The sequence below is a fragment of the Aquarana catesbeiana genome, linkage group LG01, assembly GCF_042186555.1.
Source record: "Aquarana catesbeiana isolate 2022-GZ linkage group LG01, ASM4218655v1, whole genome shotgun sequence".
NCBI lineage: Eukaryota > Metazoa > Chordata > Amphibia > Anura > Ranidae > Aquarana > Aquarana catesbeiana.
The window spans coordinates 47,595,464-47,601,463 of record NC_133324.1 but is presented as its reverse complement, the minus strand read 5'-3'; positions in this window follow the sequence as shown (position 1 = coordinate 47,601,463).

Genomic DNA, 6,000 nt, shown 5'->3' with positions numbered 1-6,000 from the left:
GGTCTTACCATTTTTCAAAGAAAAACGTAACATCAGGTGGAGATATATTTTTATTGAGTATTCCCGCTCATTTTTTCGAGTTTTCAACCTTCCAATTAGACCAAAAAGAAACCTATGACGACTAAGACATGTAAAATGCCATTGGAGACATCCTTCTAAAAATGTTTTAGATACTTCTTTTGTGTTAATGGAAAAGGCAGTAATTAAATAGCAAGATCAGTCGAGATACCAGTCTACCATCAATATAAATTCATTTTCTCCCTATACATGCTGTTGTAAGAGTCTCTTTATGTTGACTTCTCCCTCCCAGGACGAGGTTTAAAAGAACTACAGAAAGCTGTTTCTCTTTTGTGGAGAGAAGTTCAGTGCTGAGGCTACTGGCAGAGTGCTTAGGTCACTCCTCACAATGTACTTAGGGAAGGTCTGAGATTGAAGCTAATGGCTGCTTTCACAAAGCATTGCTTGACCCAAGCAAGTGAGTTCCCATCAACATTGGTAAGCTTGATCCTTCAAAGCAGAAGATGTAGCTCTCTCTCAGAATGTGGAATTGCTACAGATGTGATGTCATCAAGCTTGGAAGAGACTCACAGCTGGCTGCTGTAAGTCCAATAACTGAAAGGAAGCTCCCAGGTGCTTCCTAACTCAATTCAGACTACTCTCTCTCCACTTTTGCACAACCATCTGTCTACAGTTCCCTTTTAGCAGGAAAATGTAATGTTGGCATTGTAGGATCATCAATTTTATTTACATGAATGAGCATCTACATGAAAGAAAAACATGTCTTGATTTTCCAAAAAGAAAAATGTCAGAACCACTGCCGAAAAATGTTGTTTGACTGTTGAAGAGTCAAACTAATGTGTAAATAGTGTTCAGGAAACAATAAATATATTTTTCATTGTAATATATTTATCTAGTTAAAATCCCCTTTTGGCGTTTTGACTTTTACATGAGAAAAAGAAAAAGTAGCAGGCATCTGGAACATGTTGTAAGATGGTGTGGAAGGCCAACAGATTTGTATAGTAAAGTGTAACTTGTTCTATGGCCAGCAGTCTTTAAATGTACTGATATGTCAAAATGGGGTCTTACCATTTTTCAAAGAAAATGTAAGATCAGGTGGAGATATATTTTTATTGAGTATTCACGCTCACTTTTTTGAGTTTTCAACCTTCCAATTAGATCAAAAAGAAACCTATGACGAATAAGACATGTAAAATGCCATTGGAGACATCCTTCTAAAAATGTTTCAGATACTTCTTTTGTGTTAATGGAAAAGGCAGAAATTAAACAGCAAGATCAGTCGAGATACCAGTCTACCATCAATATAAATTCATTTTCTCCCTATACATGCTGTTTTAAGAGTCTCCTTATGTTGACTTCCCCCTCCCAGGACGAGGTTTAAAAGAACTACAGAAAGCTATTTCTCTTTTGTGGAGGGAAGTTCAGTGCTGAGGCTACTGGCAGAGTGCTTAGGTCACTCCTCACAATGTACTCAGGGAAGGTCTGAGAATAAAGCTGAAGGGCTGCTTTCACAAAGCATTGCTTGACCCAAGCAAGTGAGTTCCCATCAACATTGGTAAGCTTGTTCCTTCAAAGCAGAAGATGTAGCTCTCTCTCAGAATGTGGATTTGCTACAGATGTGATGTCATCAAGCTTGGAAGAGACTCACAGCTGGCTGCTGTAAGTCCAATAACTGAAAGGAAGCTCCCAGGTGCTTCCTAACTCAATTCAGACTACTCTCTCTCCACTTTTGCACAACCATCTGTCTACAGTTCCCTTTTGGCAGGAAAATGCAATGTTGGCATTTCAGAATCATCAATTGTATTTACATGAATGAGCATGTACATGAAAGAAAAACATATCTTGATTTTCCAAAAAGAAAAATGTCAGAACAACTGCCGAAAAATGTTGTATGACTGTTGAAGAGTCAAACTAATGTGTAAAAAGTGTTCAGGAAACAATCAATATATTATTTATTGTAATATATTTATCTAGTTAAAATCCCCTTTTGGCGTTTTGACTTTTACATGAGAAAAAGAAAAAGTAGCAGGCATCTGGAACATGTTGTAAGATGGTGTGGAAGGCCAACAGATTTCGTACAGTAAAGTGTAACTTGTTCTATGGCCAGCAATCTTTAAATGTACTGATATGTCAAAATGGGGTCTTACCATTTTTCAAAGAAAAACGTAACATCAGGTGGAGATATATTTTTATTGAGTATTCCCGCTCATTTTTTCGAGTTTTCAACCTTCCAATTAGACCAAAAAGAAACCTATGACGACTAAGACATGTAAAATGCCATTGGAGACATCCTTCTAAAAATGTTTTAGATACTTCTTTTGTGTTAATGGAAAAGGCAGTAATTAAATAGCAAGATCAGTCGAGATACCAGTCTACCATCAATATAAATTCATTTTCTCCCTATACATGCTGTTGTAAGAGTCTCTTTATGTTGACTTCTCCCTCCCAGGACGAGGTTTAAAAGAACTACAGAAAGCTGTTTCTCTTTTGTGGAGAGAAGTTCAGTGCTGAGGCTACTGGCAGAGTGCTTAGGTCACTCCTCACAATGTACTCAGGGAAGGTCTGAGATTGAAGCTAATGGCTGCTTTCACAAAGCATTGCTTGACCCAAGCAAGTGAGTTCCCATCAACATTGGTAAGCTTGTTCCTTCAAAGCAGAAGATGTAGCTCTCTCTCAGAATGTGGATTTGCTACAGATGTGATGTCATCAAGCTTGGAAGAGACTCACAGCTGGCTGCTGTAAGTCCAATAACTGAAAGGAAGCTCCCAGGTGCTTCCTAACTCAATTCAGACTACTCTCTCTCCACTTTTTGCACAACCATCTGTCTACAGTTCCCTTTTGGCAGGAAAATGCAATGTTGGCATTTCAGAATCATCAATTGTATTTACATGAATGAGCATGTACATGAAAGAAAAACATATCTTGATTTTCCAAAAAGAAAAATGTCAGAACAACTGCCGAAAAATGTTGTATGACTGTTGAAGAGTCAAACTAATGTGTAAAAAGTGTTCAGGAAACAATCAATATATTATTTATTGTAATATATTTATCTAGTTAAAATCCCCTTTTGGCGTTTTGACTTTTACATGAGAAAAAGAAAAAGTAGCAGGCATCTGGAACATGTTGTAAGATGGTGTGGAAGGCCAACAGATTTCGTACAGTAAAGTGTAACTTGTTCTATGGCCAGCAATCTTTAAATGTACTGATATGTCAAAATGGGGTCTTACCATTTTTCAAAGAAAAACGTAACATCAGGTGGAGATATATTTTTATTGAGTATTCCCGCTCATTTTTTCGAGTTTTCAACCTTCCAATTAGACCAAAAAGAAACCTATGACGACTAAGACATGTAAAATGCCATTGGAGACATCCTTCTAAAAATGTTTTAGATACTTCTTTTGTGTTAATGGAAAAGGCAGTAATTAAATAGCAAGATCAGTCGAGATACCAGTCTACCATCAATATAAATTCATTTTCTCCCTATACATGCTGTTGTAAGAGTCTCTTTATGTTGACTTCTCCCTCCCAGGACGAGGTTTAAAAGAACTACAGAAAGCTGTTTCTCTTTTGTGGAGAGAAGTTCAGTGCTGAGGCTACTGGCAGAGTGCTTAGGTCACTCCTCACAATGTACTTAGGGAAGGTCTGAGATTGAAGCTAATGGCTGCTTTCACAAAGCATTGCTTGACCCAAGCAAGTGAGTTCCCATCAACATTGGTAAGCTTGATCCTTCAAAGCAGAAGATGTAGCTCTCTCTCAGAATGTGGAATTGCTACAGATGTGATGTCATCAAGCTTGGAAGAGACTCACAGCTGGCTGCTGTAAGTCCAATAACTGAAAGGAAGCTCCCAGGTGCTTCCTAACTCAATTCAGACTACTCTCTCTCCACTTTTGCACAACCATCTGTCTACAGTTCCCTTTTAGCAGGAAAATGTAATGTTGGCATTGTAGGATCATCAATTTTATTTACATGAATGAGCATCTACATGAAAGAAAAACATGTCTTGATTTTCCAAAAAGAAAAATGTCAGAACCACTGCCGAAAAATGTTGTTTGACTGTTGAAGAGTCAAACTAATGTGTAAATAGTGTTCAGGAAACAATAAATATATTTTTCATTGTAATATATTTATCTAGTTAAAATCCCCTTTTGGCGTTTTGACTTTTACATGAGAAAAAGAAAAAGTAGCAGGCATCTGGAACATGTTGTAAGATGGTGTGGAAGGCCAACAGATTTGTATAGTAAAGTGTAACTTGTTCTATGGCCAGCAGTCTTTAAATGTACTGATATGTCAAAATGGGGTCTTACCATTTTTCAAAGAAAATGTAAGATCAGGTGGAGATATATTTTTATTGAGTATTCACGCTCACTTTTTTGAGTTTTCAACCTTCCAATTAGATCAAAAAGAAACCTATGACGAATAAGACATGTAAAATGCCATTGGAGACATCCTTCTAAAAATGTTTCAGATACTTCTTTTGTGTTAATGGAAAAGGCAGAAATTAAACAGCAAGATCAGTCGAGATACCAGTCTACCATCAATATAAATTCATTTTCTCCCTATACATGCTGTTTTAAGAGTCTCCTTATGTTGACTTCCCCCTCCCAGGACGAGGTTTAAAAGAACTACAGAAAGCTATTTCTCTTTTGTGGAGGGAAGTTCAGTGCTGAGGCTACTGGCAGAGTGCTTAGGTCACTCCTCACAATGTACTCAGGGAAGGTCTGAGAATAAAGCTGAAGGGCTGCTTTCACAAAGCATTGCTTGACCCAAGCAAGTGAGTTCCCATCAACATTGGTAAGCTTGTTCCTTCAAAGCAGAAGATGTAGCTCTCTCTCAGAATGTGGATTTGCTACAGATGTGATGTCATCAAGCTTGGAAGAGACTCACAGCTGGCTGCTGTAAGTCCAATAACTGAAAGGAAGCTCCCAGGTGCTTCCTAACTCAATTCAGACTACTCTCTCTCCACTTTTGCACAACCATCTGTCTACAGTTCCCTTTTGGCAGGAAAATGCAATGTTGGCATTTCAGAATCATCAATTGTATTTACATGAATGAGCATGTACATGAAAGAAAAACATATCTTGATTTTCCAAAAAGAAAAATGTCAGAACAACTGCCGAAAAATGTTGTATGACTGTTGAAGAGTCAAACTAATGTGTAAAAAGTGTTCAGGAAACAATCAATATATTATTTATTGTAATATATTTATCTAGTTAAAATCCCCTTTTGGCGTTTTGACTTTTACATGAGAAAAAGAAAAAGTAGCAGGCATCTGGAACATGTTGTAAGATGGTGTGGAAGGCCAACAGATTTCGTACAGTAAAGTGTAACTTGTTCTATGGCCAGCAATCTTTAAATGTAATGATATGTCAAAATGGGGTCTTACCATTTTTCAAAGAAAAACGTAACATCAGGTGGAGATATATTTTTATTGAGTATTCCCGCTCATTTTTTCGAGTTTTCAACCTTCCAATTAGACCAAAAAGAAACCTATGACGACTAAGACATGTAAAATGCCATTGGAGACATCCTTCTAAAAATGTTTTAGATACTTCTTTTGTGTTAATGGAAAAGGCAGTAATTAAATAGCAAGATCAGTCGAGATACCAGTCTACCATCAATATAAATTCATTTTCTCCCTATACATGCTGTTGTAAGAGTCTCTTTATGTTGACTTCTCCCTCCCAGGACGAGGTTTAAAAGAACTACAGAAAGCTGTTTCTCTTTTGTGGAGAGAAGTTCAGTGCTGAGGCTACTGGCAGAGTGCTTAGGTCACTCCTCACAATGTACTCAGGGAAGGTCTGAGATTGAAGCTAATGGCTGCTTTCACAAAGCATTGCTTGACCCAAGCAAGTGAGTTCCCATCAACATTGGTAAGCTTGATCCTTCAAAGCAGAAGATGTAGCTCTCTCTCAGAATGTGGAATTGCTACAGATGTGATGTCATCAAGCTTGGAAGAGACTCACAGCTGGCTGCTGTAAGTC